Source organism: Mya arenaria, chromosome 8 (assembly GCF_026914265.1).
Source record: "Mya arenaria isolate MELC-2E11 chromosome 8, ASM2691426v1".
Lineage (NCBI taxonomy): Eukaryota > Metazoa > Mollusca > Bivalvia > Myida > Myidae > Mya > Mya arenaria.
The window spans coordinates 67,687,755-67,701,740 of NC_069129.1; the positions used below are offsets into that span (position 1 = coordinate 67,687,755).

At 33.7% G+C, this 13,986-nt stretch overlaps 1 long non-coding RNA gene and 1 pseudogene across 1 annotated transcript; one reads left to right on the top strand and one right to left on the bottom strand.

Annotated features, from left to right (window-relative positions):
- The first annotated feature begins 1,070 nt into the window (after nucleotides 1-1,070).
- Nucleotides 1,071-4,933, top strand: LOC128242611 (uncharacterized). The gene is made up of 4 exons (XR_008262648.1): nucleotides 1,071-1,390; nucleotides 2,719-2,797; nucleotides 3,006-3,046; nucleotides 3,439-4,933. It is a non-coding gene; the product is annotated as an uncharacterized LOC128242611 (long non-coding RNA).
- A 4,438-nt stretch (nucleotides 4,934-9,371) lies between these two features.
- On the bottom strand, nucleotides 9,372-13,836 carry LOC128244505 (uncharacterized; annotated as a pseudogene).
- Between the last annotated feature and the right edge of the window lie 150 nt (nucleotides 13,837-13,986).

Sequence of the window (13,986 nt, forward strand, 5' to 3'; positions counted from 1 at the left end):
TTGACCTTAAAAGAGACACTGTATTGTCTAGTCTCATGGCAAGCAAACATGGTTTATTGAAAATATAACAATGAAGAGGCTATTGAAAGCGTCAACGTTACGAAGCAATATTACAAAGTTGAAATATCAAACGGTAACAGTAACGCATGTTTCATTTCAAAGTTGATAAGGACCTACCATATAAAAAAGGCATAGTTTTTTTTTTGTCAATATTGGATAACAATTGGTTGCGCAAAAAATGCACTTTAATTCGAAAACATCCTGACAAAATCATAAAAAAATGTTTTCCATTTCTGACTTAAACCGAAATACACGTATCACTTGTACATACTTTTTTTTTTTTTTTTTTTTTTTTTTGGGGGGGGGGGGTTAAGCATTTTTGCTATGGCTCCTTGGACCTTCACAACATTGCTAAAATGTGCAAATATTTGCATGCATGGTATGCATTTTAGTATGCAATACATGATTCCTTCCTTGGAAACCTGTATATGTTAGGCTCAAGTTGTGTAAACAAATGTTAATAAAAGCTTCAAAGACTAAAATGTTTATTTTATACTGAACCTGACAAAAGACGAAATGAAATTGAATGTTTGCATATATCAACAAAAGCAATGTTCGTTGTATTGCACAGTACACACTATTCCTGCTAAAACAATGCACCAAGCGCACTTATGGCGTATGTCCTCCTTCTTCGAGGATTGTTGACGCCTGACAATCTGGATGCCTGTATTTGGGGCACAAGCTTTGCATCGGCGTTGCATACCAGTCTCTAGGCATTGCTGGCAACCGATGAGAGATTTGCAACATGTCGCGAACATTTGTTGCATCATAGCACCGGCAATAAATATATAAAAACAACAGTCAAATTGTTTACCATCAAATTATAAGCTTGCTGGTTAAAGTCATCAAGACACTTACACAATCACGGGCTCCGATCCGAACTTGACGTGAGGCAACTCAGACCAGACTCACCATCACAATAAAACCCTTGCCTTTGCATTCTTAAAATGTATTTGGTTATAAAGAAATTGACATATTAAGTAGCAATAACAACGTAACGTCGTTTTTTACACTTCCCTATTCTGTACAATGCTAATACCACTCCTCACTCCAATGGATATTACTCCTGCAAACATTTATACTTACTGCCGAAAATGGTACCAAAATAATCATGAATAAATTATCTATCAACTGTAGTACGGGTTTTATCTAATTATGTGAAACAAAATAAAACGAGCAAAAAGTTTCACAAGCATTTTTTGTAATATGTCGTTTTTCTGCCGGTCTTGGGACGTTTTGACTGTCATTTTATACTTTCGATTTCGGATATTTTAAGAATTGTTTTGATTGTCAATGACTTTACAAGGATACATTGACGTCTCCTGCATCGGTGAGTATAACTTTAATGAATTATTATGTATATTTTCTGCTTTTATTTTGACAAAAACTGAAACAGGGGATAAAACATGCTGAATTATAGGTCCAAATCGAAAGAGAACAACAATGCATCATCGAATTTCTGAAAATACATTCATTTATCTACACAGTGATACTATCCATTTGATTCAGTAATCTGTCGCATTTTTCCGCAAGGGCTATTTATAAACACATCGTTTCTGAGAGTGGCCAAAAACAAGAACAATTTGATGACTCATAAGGCATGCAACCTAAAAAGCCGAGAGTATCCGAATAAACCAGGAAGTAATTTTTGTTTACTTTTTAAATGCCAACCTCTGTAGATAGTAATTTATTTTGAGTAAACATTGAGGTAGGTTTATGCATATCATTGTTTTATTATATTTAGAATGCTATTTATAAGGGGTTGCCAATTCTTTTGCATGAACATTGGTCAAATGTTTTATAATTTGAATAAATAAGACATTTGCAATATTGTGATTGGTTTTAATGAAATAAACAGACCGGGTTCTTTAAGGATCAGGTCACTTTCGGTTTTAAAAAATGTAAATAAACTATTGGAGAATTGGCAGTTATTTTTTATTAAGCCATTCTATATTATTAATTAAGAATCTGTCAAGCTGAAGTTTGTTATTGTTTATGCGCATGTTTCTGCAACGGGCATTGACCGACAACTTCATATTAAATAACTTAAAAGAGCTCGACAACCAAAACCCAATTAATCAAATTACAACGCCAAGTTTCCATTTAGTGTTTTATTGGTTAATAAGAAAAATGCAGCTGGCTTATATAGGCATTTCACAATTGAAACTAAGAAAGTAAGCATTTTTTTAATCTTCTAAACAGTTAATTGGATGCCTACCAATTTTAATTGTTTATAGATCATACATTATCACCAAGTAACTAATACTTAAATAATAATTGGAAAGTTTCAAATTTCAACATATCAATGTTTTAATGTGTAAATTTCAGGAAACATTTTTATGTTCTGTTTAGTTACTTGGATTATAAAATCACTCTCTGTAAAAATTATTCAACTTTTCAAACATTATTTGTCTTCAGATTTATTGGAATTCCTGTTATGATAGGATTTCAATTGCTGTCATTAATTTTTAACTCAATGTTTTGATTATTCATTTGAAATTATTTTAAACTTCACATTCCATAAATGGCTGTTCTTCCTTTTTGACTAAATATTTTGAGTATTTTTACACATTAGTATGTCTGCCAATTCATGGGTGGTCAGTTTTGTCATTTATTAGTCTTTTTTCCCTTTTTTATTTAATCTTTTCTTCCTTTCAGTGAGAAATAAAGCCATAGAATACATTCATACCACTCAAATTCAGCCAGTCAGAATGATGGGAAGGATTGCAGAACTGAGGTAACTTAGAACTATGATGCATATTTACCAGAGAATATCTCATGAACATGCCATTTGCTTAATTCTTTGAAATCATACCTGAAGTTATTGAGAACTCTTTATAAACTTTGACATTTTGTATGATGACATATTTTATCATTTGTAAATATATACATAGTTGTCCCTCTCTGAATAATACATAATTATCTATGTTTCTGTTTACTTTCAGTTTCCCTCTCACCTGACTGATGCAGATTCAGTAACCTAATTGTATGTACTTTTTTGTCAAATTGTATTTATGTGCTCTATTAAAAATATAATGTTGACTTTTTTGAGGAATAATTTTGAAAGGAAAAATAAATTATTATTATAGAGAAAATGTAATTTGTTATGTACAAAAAGTGGACAAAAATGTTGAACAGTATGAAGTTTTAAATTAGAAAATCCTTATTTCTCTCTGTATGTATGTCAACTTTATTAAGACAATATTAAGACAATATCTGGTAATATAATGTATTCTCTTATTTAAATGTGATAAAACCTTTTTACATTGTATGTATACATCTGTATATATATGTTGCCATATAAACTGAATGCATGTAGTTTCTTTTGTGAACATGTGTATTAATTGAAATCAACACATTCCTTTGTTATATTTTCAGGCTCATGATGGTTTCTGAGAAAAAAAACAGCTTGGTGTAATTTGACAGTATTTTTCAGTATTTGACAGTGGTTCTATCATGCAACAGTCATACCATGAAGTGTCTCACAGATTCTCTCTCAATTCCTGAAATATCCAAGATTACAGTCTAGTGCAAAGAGGATTAATTTTCTTGCAATAAGAAGTATCTGCACTTCCAAATACCCCTGTACAGCATGAACAGTTCCTTCATTTTTTGAGTGATTATAGAGTGAAAATGTTTCTATATAAAATGTTTTCTTTTTATGTGTAAAACTTGTCATGAATGGTTACAAATACATGCATGGACATTATGATTCCAAATCTATGCACATTTTGATTCCAATAACTAAAGTATTTTAAATTTGGTTTGAAACAGAAATATTGTCCTTATGTTTGTTTCTAAACATTATCTGGTATTATTCATGTGTATAGTTTCCATGTCAATTTAAAAAAAAAGTCGGTTCTTTTAAAAATGCACTCTTACTCCCACATAAGATTTACCACAATTAATACTTTTGTTTTATTATTACAAAAAGGATGAATAAATGTTGAAAACAATGGTTCTAATGAAGGATGCCTACTTCTACTTGAAGGAAATGTGCATAAAAGACAGTATTTCTACCATTTGAGATCATAGTAGATCACAGTAAATCTTTATGCATTCACCAATCATTTAATATCTTTGCTTTTTCAGCTTAAATACACGGTTACAATATTTTTATCAATACTTAATATTTTCTAAAAATGAATTATTAAGTAAGTTGTTAAAGGGTTAACAGTCAAAGTATATGTTTGTTATACATGTGTATGTATTGATACTGAATAAGAGTGTCACTTTAAACAGTTGCCATGGTAACTATAGGGTCTAGTTTTCTTAAGAAACTGTAATTGTTGTCTAAAAACCTTTGTATTTGCAATGTGATACTTTTTAGCATGTCCGCTTCAGTCAATGAAATATTTCTGATATTTGTTAATCATTTGGTCATACTTTGTATACAATTATATTTATAATTTAACCTTGAAAATTGCTGACAATCTCATACTTATATTGAAATATTCAGAATTGCTAGATGGGTTGAAGTTCACCTTTATTACAACTGTCAGGCAAATCATGGCAAGATGTACATAATTCTCCTTTTTAACAAAAAGCGATGTTTAAAGCATTTTTTTGTATTTTTATTGAATGGTTACCATGGCAACTAATTTTTTGTTTGCCTTTAATCTTCCTATTTATAATACTATTAATTGTAAAAATGCAACAGTCAAGCAGTGAATGGAAGAATGTAAATGTTGTTTGTCTTTTACCTTTTTCAAGCTCATTCTTCAAAATATAAAGCAATTTTAAAATTTCTTAAAAATGGACGTTTTTTCATCATTTTCTTAAAGTAAAATAATTTGCTTAAAACTTTGTTTAGGTTCTGATATTTAGGTATGTGTATTAATTTTATAGAAAATAAACAAAATGTGTTGTTTGACATTATTTATTTCATTTAAATTCCGAAGTTTTGAATTTGACCTATTTTGGCAGAAAAATTGATAAAAATGTAAAATTAAAAGGGCCATAATTCTGTCAAAAATTGATGGATTTTGAAAAAATGTGCATATTTGAGTTTGTAATGACGTAACCTTTAAAATGATATATCACTTTAATATACCGCATTAAATTAATTTTTTACGTTGTTATTGCTATATTAAGCTGCCAAGCAGTATAAAATATGAGAAGCTGCCCAGATCAACACTGTTCCAAGTACTATACTTGCCATAAATGCCATATACGACTGCTTATTTAAAAGAGGGTGTTTTAACTTTTTTTAAACCATTACGCTACAGTCTATCATTTTTTTGAGATTTGATAACGCAATTGCTTTTACTAGATTGTGGCAAACGGAAAGCTTATAAAGCTTACTGCTCGGGTCCATTTCCTGGGAAGAAAACGGCCCTAGTTTATTTTGGAACCTGGCCTCAATGTCTCGAAAAGTCAACAGTTTAACGTCTTATTTTATTAACCAAAATTATTTATTTTGTTTGTTGTTGTTGTTTTTTGTTCTTTTTTAACTTTTCTTCTATCGTGATTATCATGAAAATACTTTAAATATCTTAAAACTCTTCAAAATGAGAATAAACACAAAAAATACCTAAACTGTGCTGAACTCGTGCCCTTAGGGACTAAAGAAGGTTCGAAAAAAGTGTTCTAGTGGTTGTTGTATCCGCGAGAGCGTACTCTCTGGACATCACTAGACAATTTAAGAAATATGGTATTTAATGCTTTAACACGTTTCATATTTCCTTGGGTTCAAAACTTTACAAATGGTACACATCAAGACATCCTTTTTTGCCCTCGCCTGTTCTACCGACACGCTCACGTGAACTAAAATGCATACCATGCTTGCAAACGTTTTGCTATTGAGCTTATTTCTGTAGCTTTTTACATAAATATTTTCCCGTCTGTTATGCATTTTGGAGCGTGTCCATATTTGGCTGAACAGATCTTATCTGTGTAAAGACGGTGGCTAAAAGGTTCTTTGCTTCTTCAACGTGTTCGATATCCTCCCTGCCACCAATAGCAGCAGCTAAAAGCTGATCACGGCGTCTTTATTAGTTAGTTTCATTTTGTCATCAATTATCACACATGATGATCGGCAACAAATATGCCGACATTTAACGTTTATTAGAATACAGCCTACATTTTGGGCCAATGCAATGACAAAACGGCTCCCGTTAAGTATTAAGCTTATTCATATTCCGACTTTTTGTGGGGGTTTTAAGCTCCGCCTTCTGCGATTCAGCGTTACCATATTTGGAAATTTACTATACTTTTACTAGTGACGTCCACGATCGCCGCGTTTTTGTATTTCTCTTCTTGCGTAATATAAATACATGGATGAAACAATCGGTTATAAATGAATTTGTTAATAAACGCTGAAAGTAATGTTGTTTAGTTAAAATATATTTATTTATCGAGACAATAACAAATAATGTCAGCAAAATACATTTTGTGTAGGTATGCGACTGTCAAAACATACCGAAAACTAGTTGGCCTACTTTGTGAAAGCGGTCATGTAATCAGTCAACTGATCATAGAAATTTTTAATATGCGTTTCGGCCCCAATATCGCGGTCTTTTAGGCTTGATATGCAAAAAAATGATATTCGCGCTCGAAAAAACCCGCTGCAAATTGACAATTTTTAATAGGTTATTGTGCTAATCTTTACAGCGGGAAGATCACAGAAGAATGTTTTTAGTAAGAGTAAGGCTTTCTTTGATTAATGATAAATATATTTTATATCTTAAGTCCCCAGCACATTTCTGCGCATCTTGTTTAACTTCGGAGGGTCATGAGCGGCGGCCATTTTGTGTTTAAAGTAATGGGATTTCGCGACCCCGGAAGTGAATCGGCCATAACAGTTTATTGACAAATATCATATTGTTAGACTAGCCGGGTGTCGTAAATTAGTTCAGTGTATCATGATATTATAATGGGTATTATTTTAGGTCAATAATATTTTTCTTTACATTTCACTATTAGCAAAGAAATATAATCAAACTTTGTATGGAAATAAAACATGCACAATAGCTTTATATTATAACTGCAATATTATAACTGCATACTTTGGGGTCGCCCATGCTTGGTTGCTTGAGGAATATTTTTGTATACATATCAACTTCAGTTAGCATTTTATATAGTTTTCAACAAATTCCGCCAGTACACATATTTATAAATAATGTAAAGGATGTTTGCCCCCCCCCCCCCCCAAAAAAAAAAAAGAAAAAAAAAGAATACTACAACTACCCCTTTATCAAAATGTATTGCAGTATTATTCAATTTATTTAACAAAATTGGAGTGATACAACAGAATTTTGGTAATCACGTGTATCGTGTATGTTGTAGTCTTAGTTGCTTATATGTTAACATTTCTATCCTTATAATATGAAGTCGCTTAAAATATTAACCTTATATAGGCAGTATGCAAAGTTAACAATTGTCCTGTTGTCTCAGATGTGCTTTTTATTTGGACAACGAAATATCTGCTTCGGCAACCCAAAAACATATTAACAAATATTAACAAATCACAGAAAAGGCCGCCAAAAGTACAGGCTCGGACAAGATTTCAAAATTAATTTTGCATACTGCCTTTCTGATGTCATGCTTATAGCCTTTTTTCTTTTGTAGATGCATGTATATACTACTGACTCAACACTCACTATTCTGTAAATAATAAACTGTGTTGCCTCAATCGAATGATGAATTAATAGACTCTCAGAAGGACCTATTTGTATCCGTACATGTGGGGATCCAGCTCAGAATTTCCAGCTCCATACAATGTATTTGTATAGATGTTGTATACAGGCACCTGCGTATTATAATGGTCTTGGTTGACATGGCTTGTTGTGGGAAGAAATTGTATGTCCACTGCTTTTCCCATGTTATGCAGTGTGTAACGGAGCTCATTCATCGTTTTGCACTGGCAGTTTGGCTTGATAACCTGGACTAAATATTCTTCAGCTTTTGTAATCACGTCATCTGGCGTATTAGCCAAAGCTTGACCAAAGTCAGTCAGAAATATTTCTGAGTTGGCTTTTAAGGCAGACAGTTAAGTCCCAACTCTGCTTGTACTGTCGAATCCAGTTAGAATGTGTACGGCAGGTAACACTTGGCACAGCGAAGGATTTGTCTCTCCAATTTCATGAAGAGGGATGTAACGAATTGAGTTTCCAACCCCAGCCCTCATCCATTACTCTACTAGTCCATTTTTTGACATGCTGTTCCAAAAGTAAAGTCCAAGAACATAACATCTGTATCGCCAGAAAGTAGCACAATTCTCCCAATACCATTTTCTGTGGCGTTGATTGCGTCGGGCACGATACGGATATCGGCTTCCTCAATTTGCAGCTTAAGTAACTCCACACATGATTCAGTATTATTTTTTATCGAAAAGCATTCAGTTATCATTCCGTTTGGCAAAGTACTGCTTAATATCACTTCGGCATCAGTCCATATGTACTTTGCACCTGATTCATTTGCCTATGAGATTTTGAAGCTTCGTTTTATTTGAGCCTGAAACCCAGAATATGTCCATCCATGTTAATTGGCAGAGTTGTATCTTCATTTAGAATGACAACATCAACCGGAGTATGCATGGATCGCCTTGATCTTTCATTGTCTTTTATAAATCCTTCGGAATTGGAGTCAAATACAAAGTCAATTCTCGTTGCTATCTTGCTTAAACAAGACTGTTTTGGTGATAATTGCACAAAAGTCACCAAAGCTTTTCAATCCGGAAAGTTTCAATTTTCTAACATTGGCCATTGCGTCAACAATGTATGCTGTGTGCTTTTTTTGCCATACCAAAGGCGATGTTTCCTTGTGAACAGGTTCGAGTGTCTTCTCCAATTCATGAATTAACAAGTATTTCACAGGTTTTGTCATCAAGCCCTGTTTATCGAATAAGTCACTGGTTGCTACAAGATCATACTTGAAAAGGTTCTACTGTACCCTCTTGCCTGACATATGTCTAATACCCTATAGCCCGCTGCTGAATTAATTTTCATTTTCACACTTGACTTGCCCCGACTTTCTTCTATGTGTTCACAGGTTTTTACATTGCGTCTGTGAATAGTGTCAGACAAATGTTTGTTTTGTTTGATAAGTCTTTCCATTCTGAATTCCAAACATATGTCCTTGCCTTCTATAGCAACTGCAAGAATGTCTGATTTCTTCTGACATGATTTGCTGATTGACAATAATGTGTAGTATCACTTCTACTGATTCTGTGTGGAATGGATTTTCATGAAGTTGTATGCATCTAATCATATCTGTGATATTGGCTTTTCTTGCATTTGTTTTTTTTATAAGTTTTGAATTCGTGTTTCACAGTAAGTTCATGATAAAAAGGTTTCGATCAATTTTTGTCTCTAAGGAGACCACTGACAGCCATCATCTTTGTAAATGTTTTCCCATTGGGCCACATAGTTCTTTCTTCGGGTGCTGCCTATTATGCCACCTGTGCTTTTCTGAGACGGATTTATTGCTTGTTCTAAGCACTGGTCTGCATCAACAGCTTTAAACTGTCCTGGAGTTCTTCTAACCACAAACTTTCCTCTCAAAAAGGCCTCATAAACTACAGGAGCTGTGTCTGTGGAGTTGTTTCATGTCTTCTAGATAAACAGAAAACCATCTTAGATAATTTTCACTGCCAAAGGCTGCAACATATGGCAGAATATCTTGAACAGTGGCCAAATGCAAATGCCAGTTTCCTTCCCTGTCAGCCAGGACAATGTTCTGAAGTAGCTTTACAAGGTTAAGAAATGTATGCCAGCACTTGAATGTTTCACTTTTCTTACAGTTCTCTTCAGTAAAAGTGTGGAAATTATCAAGCAGTATGTCTGAATTGGCTTTGAATGTTGCAAGAAACGTCTTGCTGTTGTCATTGTGCTTCATTGATATGGCGTTTTGAAGTTGGCACAGGACTGTCAAATTTGCGTCATATTTCTTTATATCTGAGAAAGTGAATAATTCAATCCACAAAAGTCTCTGAAGTGATTCTCCTAGGAGCATGACACCTTTAAATGATCTCACATAATTCCCTCTAGTCAGCGCAGATTTGACAACATTCGGTCCAAACACCGCACTTTCCACAAGTATAGTTTCCCCACCACTGTTTTTGAGATATTTGCCAATACATCCAAGAATTTTTTTGTCATATGAAATATCCAAGCATGAGTACAACATCTTGAAACTCTTCTGGTCGAGTCAAGAGTTATTTCTCTTGCAATATGGTAGACTCCCTCATCACATGTGATAGCGAGTGTTTTCTGCTTTAACTCTTTCAGGATTGTTTGGAAATTCCTCATAGCTGTATAAACAGTTGCATATTCTGTAACAGGATAAGGAAGGACCCGAATGTATCCTACTATCATTTCCCAAATATTTTCTGGGGTTACAAGAGAGTTGAAGGCGCTCCAGGATGGTACCTTTTGCGAATCATTCTCTGGATATAGAGCTCCATTTCCAATGGCAGAAAAATCAAGTCTTGAAAGAGACCATACAACATCTTGAAATGCAATATACTGCTTCATGTGCTCGGCGCTTGTTAGTTCCGCATTCTTATTGTAGCATGTGGGAAGATTAATCCTTTTAGCAGGCATTAAATATTCAAGAATCTCTTGGCATTCTAAATGGTCTTTTAATACTTTCTTTCCCGGGATAACTTTCGTCTCAGAAATGCATGGCTTTTTCTTTGTCACTAATGTCTTGGAAAAGAACAGAGACTGTGTCATGGCTTCATCCAATACCACTGAGTGTTGCCTCTTCATGGTCAAAATTATCAAAGGCTGCACTTGTGAAATTCTCCGGGTGAAACAGACTAGGAAGTGGTACTTTGCCATTTGATTGCTCAATTATAAAGTTAGTTTGCAATGTCATCATGATACCGTTGCAGTTCATTGTATGAGACTGATAGACCAAAGTGAATCAAACTTGTTATGAGCTTTCTGCTTTTGCATTTTTCATGAATGACTTATGCAGTCATCAAATGAAGAGGTGTTCGTCTGCTTCCATTGTGAACATAATAGTACAGTGTTTGGAAAATGGCTTCCATCTTCATCTTTTTCTTTGATTATTGCTTGTAGGCTTTTGATATTCACTGCTTTCTTCAGTCATTGTAAAATTATTCAATATCAAAGTTAAACAGTACACCAAAAAGTCCTAGTGATGGCGCTGGTATTTTTGTATCTGCCTATGCTTCTTTCAAATCGGTTGCATTGCGAAACTGATCATTCAGATCACAATTCAACAAGGCATTTCGTATTGTTTTAGCACATTTGTCAATGCAATCATTTTATGAGTTTGTGTCTTCCAATGTCTGATTTTTACCTGCAATGGAAAATACTGTTGATGCAGACCCTTTGGCTTCCGAGAAACAAGAAGAGGGTCATATTGGTTAAGCAAAAGGAGTCTCTTCAGCAAATTTCTCTGTTGCTGAATTATATTTCTGAAACAGCAGCATTTCTATTTGCTTTGTCCCGCAAATCACTTAAGACTAAAGTTTCTCCAGACAAGACTTTCTCATCTATGACTTTAAAAACTTCAGCAAAAACCTGCCTTTTCACAGAAAATGCAGTTTTGTAAAACCTTTTACTTTCATAGTCATATAACCTCACATATTTACTATAATATAAGAGACACTTCCCTGACAAACTAAGAATTACCAAAACACATATACAACAGTCACTTAAACTAATTTAAAATGGTTAAACAATCAGCCTAGTGACAAGAATTGAGATATTAGTATTCATTAATCGTTCATACCTTATTAATAAAGCACAGTGGATAATATATCAGTCATTACACAATACAGATACTCATTATTTAATGAATAGATTACCATGTCCTGCTGGGGTCTGTTCTAGTTTAGCCGAAACAAACATTGTTGACAAGCACAGTTAACTGAAGTCACAAGCAAAAACGAATTTCACTTCTGCCAGCATCTGAAAAAAAGAGTTGACTAAGAAAACGGTGTGTATACATGTGTTAATTACACTTTAAAAGTTTAATTACGTAACTAAATCTAATAATCTGCATTATGATTTATTTTTCTTTAACACTGGATATTCCAACAATGCTAATGTTGAAAGATTTAAAAGAATATATAAGCTAATAAATAAAAAGTTGGAATGATTGGCCTTGCTCATTCAAGTTCGAATTAATTAGCGTCTTTCATAATAAAAGTTATCAAAAACAATTAATTGTGTTACTTATACTATAAATATCTTAGTGAAAAACAATGAGCAAAAATATGAAAAAGTGTAATTTCAAAGTTATACCTATGGTATATTTGTTGCCTTATACATTGTTCTTTATTTTGGCTGTCTGCAAGTCCTGCTGCAAAAATCAAAATAAGGTTGTGGTTCTATATTGGCTTGTGTATCTGACCATTTCATCTTATGTTGTTATCTTTTGGTTTATTCTAATGAGAAATGATTATTTGTTACAGAGATATGCTATTATAATGAAATATGGCATAAGTTTGTGAAATATTGCAAACAAATATAGGTAAATACCTGATTTTTCAGCACTTTTTTGCATTTCGACCTTGAAATGACCATGACCTTGACCTTAAATGACCGGCATGGATAGTTTGTTAGAAAGCCCGACATATCTTCATAACTAACCACAAATATTAAAATTAATAAATGCGTGTATTAAATTGCTATGATAAATGCAGTTAGACAAGTCATGGGCTCAAAAAACGGCGGCCATTTTGGATGTTTTCTTGGTTTCCATGGAAACTTGGAGGATGCCAACTGTCCGACCTCGCTAAAAATTGAACTTCAGATATCCCCCAACACAAATATACCGAGAAACGCTCTGGACAAAAAAATGCACACAAATACCTCTAAGGACTGTACTTTCGATTAATGCGCACAAAACCAAATCAAATGGAATCATATATCATGTTTTTAAATAACAGAACTATGGTGTGGTTGAAGTCAAAGGAGAAAATGTAAAGAAATAAGCTGATATTAGAGGCATCAAAACAAATACCACGGTACAGGGTCCGTATTACAGAAGCATCTTACCTTTAACTTTATCCTTAATTCATACAAAAAGTCCTTTAAATACTAAAAATATCTTATTTTTTAAGAAATATGTTAAGTGATATTACAGAAACTTTTTATCTTAAAATATTCCTTAAATGGAGCGATTTCTTCCTTAAATTATAAGGAAGGTCCGAACCTTCCTTAGAAGTTGAGGAAAAATTCTTAGAAGTTGAGGAAATTACAAGACCGAGGAACGCTGATCCTGTTTTTGTCGACAACTATCGTTTGCAGACAATAATACAATCGGCGGTTTACCAAAGGTATGTATTTATATTTAGATACCGATAATACCGTATTAAAGGTTTCCATTATGACTTGAAACGCGAATTGCGTCAGCGGAAGTAAAGAAAGAAAACATCCCCTCACCAGGCGCGTAGCTCCTATAAGGCACAGCTGGCCCGGGCCTTAAAAATATTTTCAAATAGTCAAAAATGAAATTTAAAAAAAATGCGAAAAATGTAATAAAAATGAAGACAGAGGGGGGTGAGGGCTACATCCACAACTTTTTAAAGACCTTCAATCAGTTAAGTCTCATATGAACTTTTAATTGCGGTTGTCGCCTTGTCGGGTCAATATTATGTCCGTAATATGTGAACGCACTTTTTACGCGAAGTATAGATTTAGTTCGACAACAGTTGTTTCCCATTTTTGCAACAGCGCTTTATCGTAACGAAACTCAGTATCCGAATGATGTTTACAAAGCGGCAAATTCCAAAATGGCAAGTTCGGACAATTTCAACCCGCCCTACCCCGACCTTTTTACCAAATCTGGATCCATTGTCAAACTTGATGAACAAGAGAAACTGAGTTTGTTTACCGTGTCCTGTTTGAGGCACATGCCTATACGTTTCCGTCAAGGTAAATTTGACACTTTTATGCAAATGCTAATGACATTCACATTGAATTTAATTATTATTTAACCCAATGT